Source organism: Astatotilapia calliptera, chromosome 14, assembly GCF_964374335.1.
Source record: "Astatotilapia calliptera chromosome 14, fAstCal68.1, whole genome shotgun sequence".
Taxonomy (NCBI): Eukaryota; Metazoa; Chordata; class Actinopteri; order Cichliformes; family Cichlidae; genus Astatotilapia; species Astatotilapia calliptera.
Window position 1 is genome coordinate 18,904,553 of NC_137435.1, and position 25,193 is coordinate 18,929,745.

General features: G+C 40.0%; 1 protein-coding gene across 1 annotated transcript in view; it reads left to right on the top strand.

The window, feature by feature from the left end:
* Positions 1-25,193, top strand: part of grik4 (glutamate receptor, ionotropic, kainate 4) — a 372,203-nt gene that overhangs the window by 76,254 nt on the left and 270,756 nt on the right. Inside the window, exon 2 of the mRNA XM_026191921.2 lies at positions 15,159-15,341. The gene's annotated coding sequence lies outside the window, so the exon portion shown is untranslated. The remainder of the gene's footprint in view (positions 1-15,158; positions 15,342-25,193) is intronic.

Sequence of the window (25,193 nt, forward strand, 5' to 3'; positions counted from 1 at the left end):
AACAACAGAAATTTTTCAGGAGAGTGAGACTATTTATCACATATAATGTGATGGAGTGGCTGTGAAAGTCTTGGAGAGGTGGAGATTCCAATGAATTTCATTTGTGGGGCAGTCAGCAGAACGCCTCTACATCCGAGGCTGAAAAACTTCAGATTCTACAGACTGTTTTTAAATTTCAAACAGGATGAAAAAGGCAGCGCGCCATTATCTCGTTCAGCGCAATTATTGCGGTGGATTCGCTCTGGGAAGATTTGTTTTTATCATGTTTATTCAAATGCTTATGTAAATCTTTTTGAGGGGGGGGGGTTAAAGCATACAGGTTGTTCTTTTTTCCTGCATGTGTTTTGACACATTTCTTGGATTATGAAAGTTTGCAAACGAGTAAAAACATTGAAAAATGCTATCTAATGAACACAGCTTTGGATGTTTACCATTTGGATTTATTTGATGGGATGTAAAATAGGAATTATGGATGCTTTTCATTGTATAAAAGGTAAACATAGTACAGGCTAATGCAATTAAAACTGATAGAAATTGAGCAAAATGTACTACATATGAAAATGTAAGGTTCATATAACAAAGAGCATATAAAATACACAAGGCTTTGGTCAGTTTGATGATTTTAAGAAATGTTAAAAAGTACGAATGAGACAGAAGAGATCTGTGTGTTGCAGCATTGTTATCATTTTCATTATTCTGGGCAGTATGTTAAATAAGTGTGAGATAATAGTCTGTTAAATAGGAGAGATGATGACGTTCCAGTCACTGGGTTTGATCTCTTTTTTTATCAGCTCTTGGAATTTTAAGATGGACTGGCCTTGGCCTCACCCCACTTGGCAGTCTCATCTTTTCCCTCTTTCTCCCAAACACACACACACACACACACACACACACACACACACACACACACACGCGCGCTCTGGGTGAAGCTGACCATTACAACAATGTTAGCGCTGTCTGTCTCGCCCTGCTTTGATAATTAGAAATCGGACCATGTTCCTCTCGTTCACAAATTCCCCACTCTGCCATTGTTGCTTGGGGCCACCGCGCTGTTTGGATGAAGGCTGATTAAATCCAAGTCACTGAGTAGTCGCAACGGCTGTAACAGAGGGAAGGAAAGAACAGCAGAGGAGCCACAGGAGGGGGTGTTGCTGGGAGAACAGGCTCGGAGTGTGATAGCTGTCTCTCCCTGGGTGTCATCCCCTTTAATCGCTAAAGTAGAGCGGTAAAGAAGCTAACATGGCTTTTCTCAACCAGCTGAGAAACTACTCGATTCATGTTTTGTGGATCTGATTTTATGCGGTTTTAGAGCATATAAGGAAACCATTCCTGCTTGACCATTTCTGAGCAATGCCTTCAGGCTCTGTACTGGGTGTCTGTCCCATGCCATGTGTTATAGTAAGAGCAGGTGTTTTGATGTCCTGCTGTATTGAGGTCCAAGCAACAGCTGCTGCCGTGGCGGGAACGAAAGGGGCCGCTGGCACATAAAGTAGGAAAAAACATGGCCTCTTGTCAAAGACTACACATGTATAATAAACTGGACAAATATCAGAGTTAAATTTGATTTTCACAGTGATCCTCCAAGTAGGGTTTCTAATAGAAAAATGTTGGTCGGATCTACAGGTGCGATATTTTTTGCTTTTACAACCCACAGAGCTTTACAATGATTACTTTCTAGTGTAAATCGTGACTTTTTTCATGTTTACTGTCCATCAAATTCCTTAAAATTGCATTTATTTGCAAGCAATGTGCATTACAGTGAGTTTGTATCTGTAACTATGTATGTGTATAAATGCATATGTGGGTAAGCACATGCATCTGTATTTATATTTTTAAATTATATCCTTTTAATACACACCTGTATATTGTTTGTTTGTTTGGTGACTCTTTGGCAGTTCAGGTTATTTGTTAGCATGCAGCAGCTTCCAGGGTTGGAAATCTAAGCCAGTGCGGTTATGTCAAAACTTCCACGGCTTCCAATGGCCACTTGAGGCTGACTCTAAAAGAGAGTAAATCCCAACAGACTCACAACTTTACCAACGGCATTAACATGTTTATAGTCTGGCTAAAAAACCCTGTTTTGCTCTCTGTGGGGTGAATTATTTATAACTATTTTGGATTTTGATGTTGCATAAAGTTAGAGGCAACTTTAATTGACAGGTTTTTCCGACTACCGATTCCTTTGGAATCATCATTATGTGGCAGTGAGTATATTTAGCACAGTGAAGCTGGGAGGCAGAAGGAGAACTTTTTTCAGGGCCTGTGCAGGCAGTATAAAACATGGGCATAACTGCCGTGAATTCATGCAGTGACTTGTGTTTTCACAAGTGTTTTCACCACTTCCATCTTGGTTTCTAAAAATCAAATGTGACAATAGCGGGCCATGTGTGTCTTTGAAACTGCCTTAAAATCGTATCGATTCATACTGTATGTGACAGTACTGGTTCTGCGACCCAATATTTGTGTTTCATACTCACAGTTACAGTAATTGTTTGATTATTTTTGTTGTTTTCTTTAGTTCTTAGGCTGTGTTTAGTTCTTGTTCCCATGTCTACTTTATGCTTTTCCTGTAACCCATATTTCATGTCTAGTCACCCTTGTTGCTATGTTCCCTATGTCTCCCTAGTTACTGTGTTACTCTTGTGTGTCCTGAGTCTGAGTTTCGGTCTGTGTTTCCTGTTTTATTTTGATAGTCCCTGTCCTGTGTGCAGCATGACTGATTTTGCTTCCCTTGTCTCGTTAGGTCTGATTTGTCCCAGCTGTGTTACCACCTGTTCCCCATTCCTTTGTCTTGCTTGTGTGTTTAAGTTCTCTGTTAGTTGTTGTTAAATAAAGCTGCCTCCTTTAGTTCACGTTTTCCGTGAGTCCTGCTTTTAGGTCCTACATCCTGCACCGCAAAACATGACACTGTACTTATTTCTTTGAATAGGTGGTTGATTATTCTCTAGTGTAAGGTCACAAATTTCACACAAATCCAGTCAGTGGATTGGGAAATTATTGACTCCGTCTGTGGAGAAAATTGGTCGACCAGCCGATGTAGTACTATAGCTTCTCCTAGAGCCTTGCCGGTAGCATGGCTAAAACCTGAAATCTGACAGCAGACAGTAGACGGCGGGAGCCAGTGGCCTCAGAAAACAGCTTGTTCTCATAGCCCTGTGCATGCCACGAGGAAAGACGAGCATAGGGAGAAGAAAGTGGATCAGCTGCCTATGAAGGTAAAAATCACTGTGTGTCCTGAGGTGAGATCACTGCAGCTCAGTGTGCACCTGATCTGATTGAGGCCTTAGATCAGCACAATCCTGCAGCGCCAGAGATGGCTGGCTTACTCGGGTAGAGGGTGATTGATGAAGACAACAACCTCATTCAACTTTGGCAAGCAAATGAAAGGCATATTCATCTCATGTCAGAACACTCAGAAAAAGATATACATACAAGCCACCAGCGTGGGATTGGAAAGCTTATTTTACACAGATTTTAATGTTCTCCTTTTGCTTGCTTTCCCTCTGTAGTCTGACAAGAAAAAATAGAACTGGAACAAGCTGCTAAATGAACATTTTCCTAAACTAATGTTTTCTTATCATTTTTCTTCTAATTAACAGGTTCACATTGTGGGAAGATAGAAGAGATCAAATGTTTGAAAAACATGCTCTAATTTTGTCCTACACTATCAACATGAAGTTAGCAAAACTCTCACTTATGTGATTATTTTTTAGTTACCACCCCCTGCTCCAGTTATAACACGGCCTGCCTGTATTTTGTATTCTGTGAACACTGGTTATGCGCATCTGTTATCAGCTGCTCATCAAATTCATCATTCATGCTTGGTACCGTGTTATTGATCTTATTCCATCAGTCTTTGTCAGTAGTCTGCTTGACGGTGGATATTAAACACAGCTACTACATTTTCAGTTGAATCAGTGGTGTGCTGCTAAGAGACGTTGGGAAGTGCTTTTCAAGTAAAATGAAACATTCATTAAATCTGTGTTGTGTTTTATCTGCTACTCCAACTCTAATTTCCTGGTCCAAACTTGTTTTATTTTTCTTTTTGTAGTTCAGGTACATAAAAAGAAAGAAAGAAAGAAGGATTAGGTACAAGTGGATAAAATGGTAAATGAAGATTTTTGTTTATTTTTGTCAGAGGCTTTATTCCAAGTTTGAGCTGCAGATCACAAACTTCTGTTATGAATTACAATTTAATTTTCTCTGAGGTAAAACAATTACTTCCAGACAATACACAGCTGAGATTATTAAATTACTTTGAGGCTGAAGGAGGATGGGAGTCATGAAAGTGTGGGTGGGATAGAAAGAGATGTGAGAAGATTAATTTAGCAGCCCGGGCAGGGAACCAGAGGCGACGTCAGAAAAAGAGAAGAATCCAGTTAGGTCGGACGAATAAGACAGCAACACGGCCAGGATGTCAGCAGGTCCTGCTCTGTTTGAGCCCCTGATTTTGTTTGTGAACTGTAATGTCTTCACCTCTAATCTCATACACAAGGTTTTCTTTCCTGTCACATCTCTGAGAGCTTGTTTAAAAAAAAAAAAAAAAGTAAGCTACTTACTTACACAAGTAATTTCAGTCTTACTTGTGTAAAGATTTTCCCCTTAATAAATAAACTTCCGTATTTACTTGGATTATCTACATCTAATATTAAATTTGTTTGATGAGCTGAAACATGTAAGTGTGGCACATGCAAATAAATCAGTAAGTAAATGAATGAATAAAAAAGGGGGTAAATGCTTTTTCTCAGCTCTTTAGGTTTCTGACCATATGGGGAAATTCATTCTTAATCACGCTTACTAAACGTAAGCTGAAAGAACAATAATTGCTCTAGACTGATTTTTGATCAATGAACAAGAATGCTCATGGCGATTAAGAATTCAGGAAGCGGTGATGGACTTCCTTTATTTTCCCTTTATCCAAATACAAAGGAAATACATTTGCATATGTTATTTAATCTTTTTAATAGAGAATGGAAATCCTTAAACAGCCATCATCTAAGCACACTCTGTGGCATGAATACAAATGTTAGGTATCACGATCGCAAAAGGGGAAAAAAACCAAAGAAAATTTGTTATAGTGACACAAATGGATGTTTCATGTGAAACAGACATGCATCTAAATGTATAGCATGCATTAGTGTGATAAGCAATGGGACAACTGTCTCACGGGTGAGTTTGTTAATGCAGGATGTGATCAGAGTGTCTCTGCAAGAACAGTCTGTGCACGTTTACATAAAAAGGGATAATAACGTAGGGCTTCATTGCGTAAAGTCCTCATTACAAAAACGAACACACATATGAAAGTTCCCATGTGCAAAACAGTGACTCTGGGATATAGTGTGGAGAAAATTCAAACGGTCAAGTCATCCTTCATCATGCTTCCTGCAGTTGGGTGAGTGCATGTGTGGGATACAGCAGGAGAACAGCCTAGATGCCTGAAACCTTACAGGTTATGGATCTGGTGGCTCTCTAATGCCCAAATTCACTTACTTAGCAGTCGGGGAATTTAGGCTCTTGCAGAGGGATGGTGATGCATTGCTCTACAGAAAAGTGTTGGACTGAGCTTTTACCACAAAACAAAAGGATAGCATCATTGCAAAACTGAATGCAGCATAATAATCACTTTTTCTCGATTATCTTATTTTTGGAATCATTGCAAGCCGAAATCATAATTGAAAATAAAATGTGATTAATCAGCCTGCTCTGCACAGCATTATTTGTTCTTTTTCCTTTATTGTCTTCCTAAATATAACTTTGTTTATCCAAATTTGTTTCCTCCCTCATGGCTTCTAAACCAGAGTTATAATAACCTGTATGCACTTGTCATATCTCAGCTACTTTCCATTAAATCAAAGACATCAAGGTCACACTGGGATGAAAACTGCCAACTGCCGAAAGTGCGAAACGTTACTTAATTGATCCAAGGCATGGATATAAGATCATCAGAAGAGACAAACAACTGATTATGCATAACAGCTGTTAAAAACACATTTTTATTACCAAACTTCATCAACACGATTGATTTTTAGCGTAGATTAGGCCAGACAGTCTAAGCCTGAAGGTTGAAATAATAATTAAAATGATGGTTCTTCGTGTTAAGACAATTTTACCAAAAAAGATGAGGCTTATGAAAATTTACTGAAACACAATGAACAGAGGAAATATTACACCCTGAAGCCTCAATGATATTGTCTCCATTGATTGCAATATTCGAGAGAAATTGAGCAAATATTTGATTTAACTCTTTAAATACCAGCTTGTTTTCAGTTTTGATGAAATGCAAATGATCTGTCTTAGGTTTATAGCTCGTCACTCTAAACAGCCCAAAGAAGCACATAGTTGACATCGGCGACTCATATGTGATGACTTATCTAGCAGACATAATATCAAATTCATATTACAAGTTTTTTGCTTTTTAGAACTTGAGCTGTCACATCTCCACAAGTCTCACACGCATTTGTGATTGTGTTGATTTAATTTACAACCCAAGCCAACGCAAGGACCCTTTTTATTTATTTATTTTTTACATTAGAACTCTTTATGCATTAATAAATTAAACTCAGAATGCACTGCGGCCACTGGCCTACACTAGCATGTCTCTCTCAAGGCCCTTTCTCAATGTCAGCTAGTCTTCATGGTCAAGCATCTCATCAAACAGTCATTACTGTGTGTTGTCTGTGTGGCTGTGATAGGCAAGCAGGTTGAGAAGGAAACTGAAAAACAAAGCTGGAATCACCCGGAGACTTGAATAACAGATAGACTTGGATCAATAGAAGGGATGGATACTTTATGAAGCGCTTAGGGCAAGCAGCTCATAATGATCACAGGAGTGTGTAAATTAGCTTATGGCACACAACGACACTAATGAATCATTGCTTATAAGAAGGGAGATGAGACCGGGAGCAGGAGAAGACACGATAATGAAATACATTCTCTGTGGCAATTGAAATGAACTGAAATAGTTTTATCATTGGTGCATGTTTAACTATGCAATATTTTCTCAATATTAAAAATATAATATATATATCCAATATCTAATTAGCAAAATGTCAAAGAAAACATGGGAAAACTATTTGTTTCATGTGCATTTAAAGAAAACATGCATATATATATTTGAATAGAAGCAGCATGGTGATGCGGTGGTGGTCCAACAGCGAGAAAGCCATAGATGGTCGTCTGTATAGGTTATACCCAACCTCTTACCCTGTTTCCATTGGATATTGGGTGGATATCTTAACCGACTGAGCAGAGCTTTAGACGGGGCTGTGAGATACTTTGGTGTTCCTGTTGAGAATCCTGTTTGTGATGGGTGATGTGTGGAAGTACACAACATCCTGAATAACTTATGATGCACGTAAGATGCTGAGAACTTCTTGTACCGGAACAATCTTTGGGATTTATTTAGCAAATTGAAGTGTTGAGAAGTACGACATATTATGTTGTTGTCAACAGTGTGATTGCACTGGACAGTTAAAACTCAGTCAAGGTAGGCTAACGTCACATAATGCGAGCTAACATGACATATTGATAGGAGAAACACTATCTGTCATGTCTTTCAGAAAACAGGACGTTTTATGTGTCTGAACAGATACGGGTCATTTTTTGGTTTGTGACAGCAAGATTAGTTTTGTGCGGTGGTCATAACTCAAATGTCTGTGTTCTTGTCTCGGTGATGGATTTACAGGCAGAATTTGAATCATGTTGAAAAATGTAGTTAACTTTTTTTCCCTTACAATTGTTGAAACATTTCTTGCCTGCTGCATTGTTATCAACAGGATTTTCTGACAGAACATTTTCTTCCCGAGTTAGTCCTGTACTCCTGCTTTTCCTGGAAGTTGGTAAATTATGCATATACCTGTATAGCCTCAGGGAAATATATTGTACTCCAGGCCATTCATTATAAATGAACATGCACAACTGTAGCATTCACGAACAGCTGGTGTCCTCGGGTAGGCTTAAACCCAACGTGATTCATCGCCATGTTGCTTTCGTAATTCTATCTGCCTTGAAGCAAGATGCAGGGACACACATGTAGTGTGGATGCCCGCCTCTGCTGGCTGCCTGGATCAAATAAGCCTCTCTGAAATCCTTCCCTGCTGGCAGGACAGTGCACTTCAGGCCTACCTCATCAGTTTCCTAAATGTCCATAGCATTGCATCAGTTAGAGCTTTGTGAGAAAGCTCCTAAGCTCCTCTTTGACACTGTCATATCTGGATGTCTTTTTGAGGGTTCCCCATTGACTGGTACCTCTCCGTGGGCTCTGTTACTCAATCTGTTTTAGTATTTTTTTTTCTACCTTGAAAGTTCAGCATCAATATTGTCTTCTTAAGTCTCAGCCTGGGGTGACGATGCACAAATGGGGCACCACTGCTGGCCACGAGAAAGCAAGTGAGAGGGAAACAGTGGGAGAAAGCGTGTGTGCAACTGCCCATTGGTGTGTCTAGTGCAGAACTGATTTAAGGCCGCAGGCCACAGGAAGGAGGCTGCTCTACACTCAGGGCACGTCCCTGAAACCAGCAGCAGAGGAAGCACTATTGCCATTCAGCAGCATCGACTGCAGACGCCTAAATGAGTCTGTTCTGTCCTGCAAAGCCCAACGTGGCAGTTCGCCACTTGCTCAACTTCTCCAGCTCCCCTCCCTGCTCCTGCTGCTTCATCTTTCCTTTTTCTTTCAGTCACACACCTTTACACTTTTACCATCTCTCCCAGTCATTCATCTTTTAGTCACCACTTTTTTTAAACATTCACAGTCCATCCAGTAACTATGCTCTGATCTGTTAACACCATTTTATTGCAAAGTCCAAACTAGAAATGCCAAGATCAGATGATGACCAGAGTCACAAGGTCTGTATATATATATATATACATATATACATATACATATATATATACATATAAATCTTATAAAGTTTGTATCTGTCTTGTGTGAAACATATATGAAAACAGAGTGAAAAATACAAGATATAAGATCCCTTGAAAAATTATATAAATGAAACTTGTATGTTTTGGATACTTAATAAAACAATATATGAAAGTAATGAGAAAGTGGCCACTTTCATGAGGAAATCATATAAGCCTTATATGATTCACTATATGAAGTAGGCCACATCTTGCGCAAGTCTTTTATAAGTTTTTTCTATTTCTTTTCCATATGGGTATGGTGTTCGTTTACCGCTCTCTGTTGGCAGTAAACACATGAATGCCTTCGTCGAGGACATCCTGACGAGGATTCAGGACCTGCTGGAGCTCACTCCACCTGTGAGTGGAACACAGAAGCCATCTATGTCCACTGTGAGCGACCATCTTTGAACAGAGGCGGTGGTTTACGACACCAACTGTCTGCCATCTATAATCCAGTTTTGAGTTCCCTCCCCAGACGCCTTAACGCCCACTCACATCCTGGGCCATCTGACCTCAGGAATTTGCATGATAAGGTGGGGCCAGGTTTCACAATGAACTCACCCGATACCCTGGCTGATTGGGACCCACACCCGCTTTCACACCTTGGCTCATGTGATTAGGTAGAGGATCATCAGGGGTTCTTTGTCCCTTTTAGGGGGAAACTCCCACTAGGTTTAAATCTGGGACTCCCCACCATTTGACCTTAGAACTGAAGAAGCTTCTCGGATGAGAGGTGAAACGTCTTCAAGCAACTTAAAGAAGTCCAGACGCTTTTCTTTGCAAACTCCTTTGACATGGGTATGACTGCTACATAAAACTACCAGGGTGACAAAGCTCCAAAGGAGCTTCCTAAGCATGCTGTGTTTGCGTTGCTCTTTAAAGCTTCTTTAAATTCATGCATGTGTGTCATTCTCATTATCACACACATTTATTTAGAAGGACATGTCTATTTACCTCTTCTGGCTGAAGAAGGTGTTAGCCATTAAACTTCTATACACCTCACATAGCATGACTGTGATTTGACTGTGTAAGGCCCAGTCGGTCATAATATCTTCCACTTATTGGCCAAGTTACAAAAAGGCACAGGCCAAAAAAATGTATCAGTTCAAGTGTATCCTGCTAGAATGAACATGGTAGCATACCTAATCACCAGTAGACTAACCCAGTTTCTTTTACACCAGACATCCTCAGTGTCTGTCACCCAGTTTCCACAGTTTCTGCCTTTAGCAGATGCAGTTGTGAAAACACATAGCTCTTACTGAAATTTGTCACCGAAAATGTTGACAAAAACGTTCTGGCCGCTAGATTAATAAACAATGGAAGGATTACGGCTTTGTTTTGATTAAATCTGTTTGCCTGCCTGAATCGGGCCATATTTAGCACACAGTAACGTGTGGGTTGTTAGCTAAAACGGTGAGGATTTGTTTCTTCATGCCTGCATATTTATGGTATCGCTGCGTAGAACTTTTCACCTAATGTCCCTTTGCCACCTGGGGGTTGATGGAAGTGGAGTGGGATGGGTTAGTATCGGGGACGGTGTGATGACAGCTCGTGAATTCTAAAAGCATTATCTATCCCCGGCAGCCAGCCTGAGCAGCTTCCTGCCGCCTCTCATCTCTCCTGTGTGTTGCATTGAATATGGTTCTCCAATTGGGGTCATGGCACAGACCGATAGGAAGCTATATTCCTTCATAACTAGAGGCAAAGCTACAGAGTTCAGTATTAAGAACAGAGTTGGCAGATCTGACCACAAGCTGACTGGCAGACCAAGAATCTCAAAGTTATAAACATTAGAAAACAAAAAAAGTGCCTTAGGGGATGCATCATTCTCCCGATTTACTACTTTAAATTCAGTCTGTGATATATCATCCAGAGTGGTGCTCTCTAGTGGTAAACTTATGAGTGTCTGCTTCCAAATAAACTGATACCTTTATTCTGAAAGTCTTCTATCTTTGCATTTGCAGACTGAAATTTAGCTCAGCTCATTTTAAAACACCAAGAATCACTAACTAGTTGTTATGAAGCCTTGGCTTGTTTTGTTTTGTTTTTTTGCTCTTTATTGCATTACAGGAGTTTAATATGATCTTTTTTTTTCTGGTCAGAGTCAAATAACAGCTGGAACTAATACAATGTCTTATCTTGTTCTAGCTATTCTTTGGTATTTTCTTTTTCTTTTTAGGCAAAAGGCGAAACACCCAAAGATGGTTAATTTGCTATCAAATAAGATTGAGAGCAAATCGTCAAAGATAAAATTAGGTCACGTTGATGTTATTTGCAATGCAAAATTACACACAAGTGATTAATACAGACATTTTCTGTTGATCATCCAATCCTTTGAGCATTAAAACCAATATACATTAGTTTATAGGTTGAAGGGAAAGTTCGCACAACAAAGTGAAAATGTTTATAACATCTTAAAAAGAGTTCATTATAAGTCCAGATACAGACACTCAGAATACGTGTTCCTGTTTTGTGTCCAAATCTGCATGAGGGTGTCCTAAAATCGTTAGGTTAGAAATTTTGATCATAGTTGTTGCTGCAATGTTTTCTGCTAAAACAAATGTCAGAGTGGTGGGTCGCTTTACTGCACTGTAGTGGGTACAGTGCAGCAACTCTTAGCGGCTCTCTCGCTCATCCTTCCCTTTTTCTCCCCTTTTCCCTGATCACCTATAGGGATTGATGATCGTGCCAAAGCAAAAACAGAAAAATCCATACCTCTCTCCTGCCCTTTTCATATTGCATTGATTTCATGGTGAAATATCAATCTGCATATGTCATGTACTATTGCAATGCTCAAAACATATTCAAAGGTAAATTATCATAAAACTGCTTTTGAGGGCATTTTTTACAAGTTGAGTTTGGACAGCTTCTCATTTGTAGAGGAAGGTAAGGTTAAAAAAAAAACTTCTGGTGACTTTGACTTACAGGCTATAAATAAAATGTATGAGTACACTTTAAATTGCACTGACGTATCCACACACCAATATAGGTACATGTTTGGGGTGCAACTACACTTGCAACTGCAGTTAGAGTGGGATAAAAGTAGCAGTTTGTTTGCTTGTTTGTTTGCATAAGATATGATGATTTTCCTAAATAGGTGGGAGAAAAATAGTGTTGATTTTGCAAAATCTATTGCAGAAACAGCACAGATGTTACTTGTAATGATAATAATATTAATAATAATAATAAGCGTCTCAATTAAATTCAGCCATTACTAATTTTATTATGACTGAAATAGATTTTTTTTCTTGTGGTAAAAATAAAGACCAGTCTAAAAATGAGGCTTATTTTTCAGTGCTGATAAATCACCCACTATTTGTTCTTCCACAGCTACGATATGCTTGTTTGTCATAAACCTTTACCACGGGAGTGTTGACTTGCCTTTGGCTCATTTAGGTTTGGGGTTATAGAAAGGGATGGATCGAGTAACTTTGTAACTTCCTAATTAAACAATATGCATGTTTTTTTATGATGTTCAATATGTTTCTGAACATTTTATCTGCGAGCTTTATCTACCCACTGTTTTTGCAATTACGACTTACAAATTTAGAGTTGAGAATGTGCAGGAAAACTGAAGCCTAAGGGTAATCATCTTGCTGTGCAGATGGTCCAAGATACATGAGAACAATTTCATAAGGTCTTTTCATAATGCAGCTTTGGCTCTGCAGTGGTTGTGTATATTTTAAAATACACCCTGCAGCTTGCTCATCAGGGGTGTTTTTACTACATCACAAGCATACCGCTCACAAACATTTTTCCACCAAAACAGGGTGGATTAATTATTTTAACATACTAGATGCACGTGTCATGGTGTAGTTATTTGCACACATGTACATCTCAGGGGATTTAGTCAGATAAATATATAAAATTAAACACATGTTTTTATTTTTTAAACAAATTTACTGATGGGAAGCTCTTAGTAGTTCTGGTACTTTTTAACTTTTAAGCATTCAGAACATAGTTCTCTTTATTTCATGTTTTAATTGAGTGTATTCCACAGTCCACAGTACATGATGTGAAATATCTCCACATGATGACATTTGAGAGCAATAGCCCAGTTTATTCAATGTAGGGCAGGTCGTACAATAGAGATTTGAGTCCTCTGGGCAGTGTTTTGGTGGGAAATGGATTCTGTACCTTTGGCTTGTATACAGCAGCCTAAAGCTTTAAGGCAGATAAAAGAACAGAAATAAAAAAAGGAGGAAGAGGGAGTGAAATGAGTTGGAGGGGAGAGCAGGGCGAAGGAACATTCAGCAACAATATCCTTTTTGCTGAAACTTTACATATGTCAGCACTTCAAAAGTTTTCCTATTACTATTTATCCCACATCCCCTCCAAGAGCTCCAGATATTCATTTGATCTAACCTTTTATTCTGCTCCTACTATAATACTCTAAAGCTAAATGCATAAGATGCATATATTCTTTCAAACTTTTTGCAAGTAATTAGAGACAAGTGGATTTCCGGGCCGAATGAAACATCGCTTTGAGCACAACAATTGATTCATCTTTGTAAAATAGCTTTGCCACCGGAGGACTTTCAGGACAAATCTAAGCTGGTGGAGTAGCAGTGCTCCCAGTATCTCTCTGTGTCTGTTATCATTGCACAGTAGCAGTATCTGTTATATAGTAGAGCGTTCCTACTGAGGAATGGGCAAAATATGAAATCTACAAGAGACAAACTACCAGAACCAAATTGTTTTCTATTGGCTGCATAATAGGATTTTTTGGAAGATGGGAGCACATAGGGCATTTCTAACAGTGAAGATCCAAGAGCAGAGGAAGTGAAGGTGGAAGAGTTTAAAAACCTGGGGTCAACCATCCAAAATTAACAGACAGTGCACAGGAGAGGTTGCGAAGAGGGCGCAGGTAGGGTGGAGTGGGTGGAGAGGAGTATCAGGGGTGATTTGTGACTGAAGGATAGCGGCAAGAGTGAAAGGGAAGGTTTACGAGATGGTAGCGAGACCACCTCTGATGTATGGTTTGGCTGACAAAAAGAGAGGAGGCGGAGCTGGGGGTGGAGGTGGCAGAGTTTAAAGATGCTGCAGATTTCATTGGGAGTGACCAGAATGGACAAGATTAGAAATAAGTGTATCAGAGGCACAGCTCAGGTTTAGCCTTTTGGAGACAAAGTTAGAGAGGCAAGGCTGAGATTGTCTAAACATGTGCAGAGGAGGGAGAGTGGATATTTTGGATAAAGGATGTCAGATGTGGAGCTGCCAGGAAGGAGAAAAAGACGAAGACTTTGTGGATGTAGTGAAAGAGGACATGCAAAAGGTTAGAATGATAGAGGACGATGCTAACGATAAGGTGAGATGGAAATGGATCCACTATAGTGGGCAGCCAAAAAAAGAAGTGTGCACAAAGGTCATTTGAATGCAGTACTGTCTGTCAGATTGTTTATAATTCATTTTCTTAGAACTCTGACAATCACAGTGGGCTGCTGCAAGCTCTGCTTATGACAAAGAAAATGTAGCTTTCAGCAAGTGCTCTCCATGACTTGATGTTTATGTTCACTCAAAGGAAGCATGGTAAGTTGGTGTGTGCTGAAAGTTGCATGGCAGGTACTGAATCTGCTAACAAAAGACGACAATTTCACTGTGGTGCAAAGCGCTGGGGTTGATCTCTGGGGAGAGGTTTAATTCCCCCCTGAGTAAGGGTGCCATTAAAATGCAATGACATGAGATTAATGTTCATCTTGAAGTGACATTTGCTTTCTCATTTACTGCAAAAATTGTCTTGGAATATTGGGTGCTAGGTGTTGTTTTGAATGCTGATGAGCTCCCAAAGCTGCTCAAAGTATGTGCGGTGACAGTGTGAAAAATGTTGGATGTGCTTTATAAAGAGGAAGGGGATCTAGCTGAGTAAGGGACAAACAGTAAAACAAGACCATCAGCAAATTGGGACTGTGAACTTTGAAACTGTGCAGATTTCAAACTTACTGTATGCGAGATAAATGGATGTCCTCAGCATTAATATCTGGACTGCAATGGGAGTTACCTGATCACAAACCTGATTTAAAATGCATTATGTGGTTGCTTTTGAAAATATGTAGTTACCTAAGGATCCTGAGGAGGACAAAAAAACAAAAATGTATACATCTTTTGATGCCCGGTGCAATTTAATTAGATTACCTGGTTATGGTCTGTGTGTATGCGCTTCAAATAAACCTATTCATTTTTTTCTTTCTCTCCTCTGACTCATATTTCTTTCTCTCTCTCCCCCCCCCTCCCCCTCCCCCTCCCTTTCTCTCATACAGAGTGCCTGTAAGTAGCAGCTCCATCTTCTTTTCCTTGTGTGTGTACCCTCTGCAAGAGCCGGGGACACATACTATATGTGTATGTGAGATGAGGAGGAGCTAAGTGGCTACCACAACCACCTAGATCAGACAGCCTCCTGTGCTGCAAGATGGATTAGAGCCCCACACCTCAGGAGATCAAAGGTAGGAAAAGATGTTTGGTAATCAGCCGCCACTCACCTGCCCTGTTTAATGACAGCGCGGAGAGTAAAGGAAAGAGAGGAAATGGTGAATGACAATGAGTTTAGACTAAGGTCTTTTTGCCATCTGTGGGCTGTAGGGTGTGTAAGAGGGATACACCATGCTGAATGTCAATATTTATTTTGTATTAAAAAAACTTATTTCCACTGAAATTTAAAGTTGCACATCACATGTGGTTATTGTCCCCAAATATAAGAAACTTGTACAGAAGCATCCTTTAAACAAAGCGTCCATATAGCAGAGAAAATCTGTTTTTCTACAGTAGTCTACTATAAATTGAAGTAAAATGCTTTTATAATACTGGCACTATTTGAGGGTAATATCTGGGTTCAAGAGGTTAATTCAAGTGGAAAAATATCAGCAATCTAAAACATCACTGGTAAACACTAGGATAGACCTTTGAATTGCCGCCCACGTCTCCAATTTTGTCAGCAGCTCCAAAAGACCCAGTGTTGCTCTTGTGAGTTGAAGAAGCAAGTCAGCGAGAGAAAACGCGCTTCTGCTCTTAGTATTGTGATTAGTATGCTGTATTGCTCGCTGCATCTATAAATAAAAGTGTAAGCCAAAGGCCAGGCAAGTTCTCTGGGAGTTGTTGAAAGTAATTCTGGAAAATGCAGAAGAAACACTGACTGAATTAGAAGCAGATCAGGGGGGTGGAGAAAATAAACGTGCGTAACAAAAAGGCGAATCTGACTTCACGAAATAACATGCAGGGCAACACAACGGTATGGGAGACGTTCAGTTCCGATGTACTCCAACTTCAGTTGGAAACTTGAGAAATTTCCAGGTCTGAAAAAGTTCCAGTTAATTTTTTTTACACCAAAAACATCCCAGTTTAATTCGGAGTAGTGTTTTTTCATTTTTACGAAGTTTCAGTGGTAAACTACTGGTGGTGTTTTCAGGATTTCATAAAAGATACAAAAAGCCACTTTCATGCTTGTGTCAGGATTTTTCATTTTTAATCATTAGCATTTTTGCCACTGTCATGTGAGTTTTCTGTTTTTTTTTTCAAACCAGAAATCACCGTATTTGGATTATGTGGTCAATATATCATTATGACTATGAATATATAAACACTAAGACACTTGGTTAGCAAGCTGCATCCATGCGATGTATGAGTGCAGAGACAGAGATTATTAATTAACAGGCTTTATAAGTCTTTAATTTCATGCACCAAAATTTGAAACAAACTCTGTGTTTCAAATTTTTTCTGAAGCAGAAAAACTAGATTCAATTCATTTTTATTTATATAGTGCCAAATCACAGAAACAATTGTGTCAAAGTGGTTTATATTGTAAGGTAAAGACCCTGCAATAATACAGAGAAACCCCCAATAATAAGATGAATCCCTATGAGCAAGCACATGGAGACAGTGGGAAGGAAAAACACCCTTTTAACAAGAAGAAACCTCCAGCAGAACCAGACACAGGGAAAGGCAGCCATCTTCCATGAATGGTTGGGGGTGAGGGGGGGAAGATATGATAAAGACACACTGAGCCAGAGATTAATAGTAAGTAATGATTAAAAGCAAAATGTACTATAAACACACAGTGAGTAAAAAACAGTGAGTGAAGTAAAAACAAATAATGCGTCGTGGTAAGAAGCCCAAGCCTGTTGCAGGATATCTACAGAAGCCCTAACTGTGTTTTATTAAAAAGAACATTTTTAAGCCCAATTCTAAAAGTACAGAGAGTGTCTGTCTCCTGAATCCAAACTGGGAGCGGAAAGCTGAAAGCTCTGCCTCCCATTCTACTTTTAAATACTGTAGGAACCAAAGTAAACCAGCAGTATGAGAGTGAAGTGCTCTATTGGGTTCAAATGGTGCTATGAGGTTGTTAACATCCAATAAGGCCTGATCAAAACCACTTTTTGCACTAGGCAGTAAAGATGATGCTGTAAAGTTGGATATTTAAACATCAGGATGAGTGGGCATGAACCTGCTTTTGGAGTCCAACCTCAGGTGGCCACTAGAAGAACTTTTTGGCCTTTATTTTTCAGTCCCAAAGGTTTCCGCATGGTCAACAATCTCATCTTCTGGGTAAAAATCAAGTTCCTTTTTGTAAACACAACACTCAGACTTGCCCTCCTCATGGTTGATTTATGGTGGTCAAGTGAGCTAGAGAGTCAAGGGAAAACAAGAGCTTTAATGAGAACAAAGGTGTGAATGGCTGAAATAAAACTTTATTTTCTGCTTGCTTAGCAGAGGTTACATTATAAAGCACAAACAAACACACCCACACCTCCATGTAACCACGGCAGAAGACGCTACATTACCAGATTCTGTGTGAATGTGGCTGAAGCTTCATCTGACTGCTGTGGCCTCTCTGCTTCCTGTGCGGTTACAGCGCTCGATGTCCGCAGACACACAGATCTGACACAAGAACAGAGCAGATTCCCAAATGTAGAGCAGACATTGCTTTTTTTCTGATAAGAGTGCACTAAATTGCCTCATCTTCCAGTGTCTTTAGACTGCAGTGAAAATGCAGATGATCAGCTGTCGGGAGCTAAGCTTTCATTTTATAAAAACTTCCTGTGAGGAAGCGTGGAGCAGCTTTAGTGTGAAAAGGTTCAAGGGTCAAGTAATCCCAAGCTGCTAGAGAGATACTAGCTCTTACAGTGCCTGTAATTACTGTAATTAAAGGGCTTGTGAAGATTGTGAAGTCCAAATTGTATGGTCCTCTGTCCTTAGTCCTTGAAAAAAATAAAAGAATAAATAAAACAAACAGATTGCTGCAATCTAACAGTGACACACACTTTCTTTTTTGCAAAATAACTAAAGGAAAAACTGGACTTATTTTATATCACAAAGCTGCTTATTGTACTATAATTTAACACTGTTTGCATGAAAGGGGATTACTTTATTGAGATTTCTTCAGTGGAGGCATTTTTGTCCGCACGTGTAAAATGAATCCATAAAAATGCATTTTCTGTCTTTTCTTTTTTCCTTTTGTAGATGAACTTCCGTCACCTACACCCATTTTCTAGCTACAAGTTTAGATATAACTCTTTTTTATATCAGACGTTTTCCTGATCCTGGACTGTCTAAGGAGCTTGGAAAGAAAAGCGTCTGGACTTCTTTAAGTTGCTTGAAGACGTTTCACCTCTCATCCGAGAAGCTTCTTCAGTTCTAAGGTCAAAAAGGTGGAGAGTCAGGGGAGTCAGTCAAGGGGGCAGGGATAGCTCAGTAGGTAGAGTGGTGGCCCCATGATCGGAAAAAAAAAAAGGTGGAGAGTCCCAGATTTAAACCCAGTGGGAGTTTCCTCCCAAAGAAGGACAAAGGACCCCTGATGATCCTCTACCTAATCACATGAGCCAAGGTGTGAAAGCGGGCGTTGGTCACAATCAGCCAGGGTTTCGTGTGAGCTCATTGTGAAACCTGGCCCCACCCTATCATGTGATTTCCTGAGGTCAGATGGCCCAGGATGTGAGTGGGCGTTAAGGCGTCTGGGAAGGGATCTCAAAACTGGATTATAGATGGCAGACAGTTGGTGTCGTAAACCACCGCCTCTGTTCAAAGATGGTCGCTCACAGTGGACATAGATGGCTTCTTTCACTCCTCCTTCAAACCATCTGTCCTCTCTGTCCAAAATGTGAACGTTGGCGTCCTCGAAAGAGTGACCTTTGTCCTTTAGATACAAATGAACTGCTGAGTCTTGTCCCGTGGAGGTGGCTCTTCTATGTTGTGCCATGCGCTTGTGAAGTGGCCCACATCCTGGACCATCCAACCTCAGGAAATCACATGATAAGGTGGGGCCAGGTTTCACAATGAGCTCACACGAAACCATGGCTGATTGTGACCCACACCCGCTTTCACACCTTGGCTCAGGTGATTAGGTAGAGGATCATTAGGGGGTCCATTGTCCCTTTTGGGGGGAAACTCCCACTGGGTTTATATCTGGGACTCTCCACCATTTGACCTTAGAACTGAAGAAGCTTCTCGGATGAGAGGTGAAACGTCTTCAAGCAACTCAAGGATGTCCAGACACTTTTCTTGCCAAGCTCCTTAGACTACGATGACCTGGATGACTGAGAACCTTCACAGACTTATTTTTCTGAGATACTCACTGTTGTTACTGTGCAAAATGTTCCTCTTTGGCTCTGGATTTAATTACACGCTGGCTACAGTTACTAGACAGTACATACTAGTGGTGCAACGGATCAAAAATCTCACGGTTCGGATCAGATCACGGTTTTAAGTCACGGATCGGATCAATTTTCGGATCAGCAAAAAAAAGTGGGAGTGGGATCGGTTGGGATCGGTTGGGATTACGGATCAACCGTGATCCGTTGCACCACTAGTACATACTATAAGTCCCCCCCCAACAATAGAAAGAGAAACTCATTTGTAATTACATTTTAACTTTTTTTTATGAACAAACTCTATCATTTCTGTACCTCAAGATAGTAACACTAAAATTTAAAAGAAAATATTGGCTTCTGTAGTTAGAAAGAGGTCCAGTGTGGCTTTGAATACTGATGCTACATGAAGTGTGATCTAACAGTTTTGCGTGAGCTAATCGACCTTTTCGGTTAGATTCAATGCAATGTTAAAAGAGGCTACTTGAGTTTTACAACAGAACACCTGACGCACCTTTGTGAATGTCGGGTGATGGTGCCAAGCACGTCCCATCTGAAATTCTCTTTGTTTTTGAGCAAGTAAACAAAGCTCCAGATGACAGCGTGCCAGCGACTTGAATGTAACCTTTTGTCTTACATACAGATCATAAAAGCACGCACAGCATAAAAGCGGGTATGACAACTTAAGCATGTAGTGACTTTCTGTTCTTTCCTCGCAGGGCCACCCCTCTATTTTCGCCATGACCTCTGCTACATAAGATAAGAGATAAGATAAGATAAAACTTTATTAATCCCTTGGGTGGGTTCCCCTGGGAAATTTTGTCATTTTTTGTCATACTTGCTTAAAGGAAAGGATGCACTATCATCTGGAGGATTCTGCTGACAGCTGTACACTATCAAGACCAAAAAGAAATGTCATAAGAAGACAGCTAAATGAGTTTGGATCAACAACCAATTCAGTACGGTTTGTGTAATGACATACTCTATATTAGACCCCACAGATTGTTGATCTAAAATCCTTTACATTTGAAAGAAATTCCTACCTTTTAACACACGCTAAAATGATTGTAAAAGCTGTTACATAGTCAGCCTTTTTGAAAGCACGTTGAATAACATGTTTCCATTTGAAACTTTTCAATTATTGCAAGGAAAAAAATCCTCTTCTCCACATGTGCACACCCACACATGTAGGCACGGTCCAAAAATAAGAACACTGATTTAGCCTATGTCATATTACTAACTCTTATGTGTGTCAGTAACAGTAAAACCAAACTGCTATTCATATTCAGGAGGACTCGCTTTTCATATTTTTAAGCCACCACATTCTCCCACAGGTCCAGTTTGCTGTGAATACAAATGCTGGAACACACAGTGTGCTGTACAGACATTGAATTTCTTTGAGGCTCGAGTGCCCCATGAAATCTACTACTAACAGAATTTGACTTTTTATTGACTTTGGCTCAAAGGAAGTGGATTGAGCATATGGTTTCAATTTCACTGCCCACTTGTGGAATCTTTGGTGAAAATGTTGCATTTTAGCCACTCAGTATGTGACAACTACACCATTCTCTATTATTGGAAATATTGAACTAGTTCTTGTACGTCATGCTCGTTAAGACCTATTAAGCTCATTTTCACTTCACGTTTTTATTCTGGGACTACACTACAGCAGGTTCAGTGCATTAAGTTTAGCAGATATAAAATAGCGCTCAGTTCCTTATTTCCAGAATACCTTTTATGTGCTTTGGCATGTCTGTGGTGTGTATAGATGTTTGTGTATGCCTGCGTTTGATTAACTGCTTTTATTTGTGTGCTGACTGAATTCACGAGCCTGCACCAGTCTGCTCCTGTCTCTGTTGCCTCTGGGCTACCTGCCTCCTTCCCTGGCTGCTCCTGAGAAGTAGAGATAAGGCCCACTGATGTTTGTCTGCTCCCTGGCAGATTACTGAGGCAGACAGGTACAAGAACTCTGGTAGACAGCTCTAGTATATTGGAGGCCAAATAAGAAGTTACTGGGGATGTCCAAGCTGACCATAGCGCCAATCCAGCCTGAATGCCATTTGGCTTCTTTATATGTGCTGTTGGTGTTGAGCTTGTTACTGTTGGAAAAGAAACTCTGAATTTTAATGAATGAATATACATGATGTCACCAATTTTTGTTTAGTAAATACTTTAATGATTACAGACGCTTTTGGCTTCTCGTTTGTTTCAAAAGGGATTCCCACAGCAGATGTGTCTGCATGCTTGATTTCACTCTGGATGCCCTTCCTGATGCAACCCTCCTATTTATCCAGGCTTTGGGACTGGCACACCTTTGGGAAGGCTCTGTTTGTGTCTCCTCCCAGTCTTTTAATTCTGAAGAAAATGAGTAAATCGCTAATGCTTGCATTTAAAATTCATTGGTCACAAGCATACCAGAAACTTGTATATATAGTTATGGTTATATATGGTCTGCGTCACGTCTTGCATGGTGATAGGAGTTCAAACAGAAAACAAATCATGGAGGATTTTCAAAGTTCTTCATGGAAAACTCAGCAAACTGGTGTTGTTATAGCCTTTGTTGTTTTATGACTCAAGATTTTGATTGGCTAATTACCATTTTGCTAACCTCAAGGATCTTTTTATCTTTTGAAATTGTTCCCATTGTATGCTTGTAAGTTGTAAAATAAATTAAAATGCATAGCTAGGGCCTGTAATACTCAATTTGTGTTTTAAAGACACTTTAGAAGCAAAACCTTTTATAAAGGAAGGCATAGATCTGTGTGTGCAAGTCCATGTCTGCCTTTTGTATGTTTACCCTTAGAGCACCAGGCTGTGAACATTAGGGTGTGATTAAAGCTCAGGGTCCATGTGGGATTGCCTAATTAGGCCTTTCTACTTCTGTGAAGAACAGTTCACAGACATCATGGAAAGAAAATTGCGGTAAATCTTATTTTATCCATGGTAGTGAGGGCAGAGAGGACAAAGCAGAAGAAGTGTTTGGTCTCCATTCGTAAGAGATCGGAGGCTTCATTTGCATCAGGTCCATGTGCTTTTCTGAAAACAGAGACGTGTATTTTTCTTAAAACTGAAAAGATTGTTTGAAAAAAAAGTGAAAGGAGGAGTTATACTGTAAAATGGTAATAAGGAGTGCTTGAAAATGTGGCTTTGTCAACTGGAAACTATTGTATGAAAACCAGTGACCCTGCACATATTTGAAGTCCATGGTAAAACTGCAGCATGCACAGTACAAGTGGTCATAACAGACTACTAGGAAGTGACGTAAAAAAATATGGGCAGGAATGGAAGTGGTCCTTCGGTGCATGAGTAGATGATCTTGAAGGGGTCAAATTTAAATCAGGCAAGGTTATGATGAAACTTATACTGTGATACTTAGTCATGTTTATCAATCATTAGGAACATGTTATATCAAAGAGTCCAAGTTCAGCTCTCAGTTTGCTGGTCCTCTATTTGTTGTTGTGTTTGCTTGACTTGTGGTTGATCAGAGCTTTTTAAATTGTTGTTTGAATATTTTTGTTGCCAATTTATGGAGATGGTTTCTGATTGTGGATCTCAACTGGCGGAACATAAATTGTTCATTACTCCGACACCATGTGGTAGGCAGTTTTGTCCACATGCCTGACAGCTCTTCTGGAAAATGAAATCAGGGGGAACAAAAGATGCATAAGCAAGATCAGAGTACAACGGATAACACATGATTCAAACACAGAACTCCTCGTCTGTGTAGCACATTGAATATACATGGCGAAGAAAGCCTAGAGGGGATGTAAGGGTTTAGAAAGAGTTAAGAAGCTATCTTTTACAAGGTGAAGTGCAGCTTATGAATTAGAAAGTATAACACTGGCTGAATGACAAACTACGCGGATGAGAAATAGTATAATTATGCACCTGAAATACTGCACAATACATCACATGGCAGCAACTCAGAAGATGCTGAGGTTTAAACGTGGCATGGTTGTTGATGCCAAATTGGGTGGTCTGAGTATTTCAGAAACTGCTGATCTGCTGGGACGCAGCCGACTCTAGGGCTTAAAAAGAATGAAAATATCCCACGAGAAGCTGTTCTCTGTGAAAATGCATTGAGAAGGACAGCTGCTTCAAGCTGAGAGGAAGGTGAGAGCATCTCATATAACCACTCATTACAACTAATCGATGCTCCATACTGCCTTGTATCAGCAGCTCAGGCAGGTGGTGGTGTGGGGGATACTATCTTGGTCCATTTTGGGTCCCTTAGTACCAACTCAGGAACTTATACAAGCTACAGCATATATGAACATTGCTGCTGACTGTGTCCTTCCCTTTACGACCACATCTTCTCATGTCTGCTTGGAGCAGGATAACACACTATGTCAAAAAGTTCAGATCATTTCAATCTGAAGGATAAAAGGCAGTCCAACCTAGTACTACCAAGGTGTATCTAATAAAGTATCTGGTGTGTGTATATTTTAAAAAATGCATAATGTACTGTGCTGCTCCTTTAAACAGTCCCAAACTAAGTGTGAATAGAAATATAAAAACCTTGTTTATTAGGTGCTGCTTTAATTAAGACCAAACCATCTTAATTAGAATTGAGTGACATATGGGCGAAGGTTGGGGTGGCTTTTGGCGCTTTTGAGCTTAATCAGTGGCAGCATCTGGCCGGTGAGTAGCTGTCAGAAGTAACAGATGTATAGAGCTGCATTCATCGCAATAGACAACTCTGTTATAGGAATTAGAAGAAGTAGTTTAATCTGCATTCATTGAAAACATTTATAACAATTAACGAGGCAAAAATATGCAAACTCAAAGCCCAAAAATACCAAACCCAGGTTTGGTATTTTTGGGCATTTAGCAATGGAGGGTGTGGAAAATATGCATATAGGCACTCTTGTTGGACCATGTGATGTTAGAGACTATGCTTGCAATTCATTCACACATCATTTATGCTAAAAAGGACAAAGCATACCCTTTTGTGCAGCCGGGGAACATGAAGCATTGATTTTTGTCTGCATTATGAGATGCTGCTTGGCTTTTTATGAACACAGTAGTGCATAATTGGAAAATCCAAACCCATGATACACAACCTCCATAAGATTTTCTGCCACTTGCATCAGCAGTTGTCATGAATGCGCACTGTAATTTCTGGTATCTGGTGAAGGAATTAAGATTCACTGTTAAACTCAGTGGCACAAATCTGCTGGTAAACATTCAGTTTCTGTCTGTCTGTCTCTCTCTCACTTCATGCCATGTTTCCTTCAGTCAATGATCGTGTCTTATACTTTTTGTTACCATACTGCCTGTTGAATGGGAAAGAATATCGATTTCAGGTGCAGGTTTCTGGGATCAGAAATACAGAAGGACGGCGAGAGATGGAGGAGTTTTAAGTAGAGGTCAAATAAAAGCTAGCTAGAAGAAAGGAAGGCACAGCTATGAGGCACAGCAGAAGAGAATAAGAGATAGTAGGGAGTAGAGAGACGGGTTTGGAGACAGAGAGAAGGCAAGACTGTCTGAGGATTTAGACAGAGAAACAGAGGCGGTGAGAGAGACATGATACCTCGGATATTAGAAACAGAAGAAGAGGTTGAGAAGGAGTTTGAGTGAGTGTAGCTGGCAAAGTCACCATAGCATCTCCAGATATGATCAGCACAAGACTGAAGGGCAGCAGCGTGTAGACAGGCTAGACGGTACTGCCTGCTCCAGTGGTGTGTGGTGAGGGGTGGTATTGTTTCAGCTATTGTG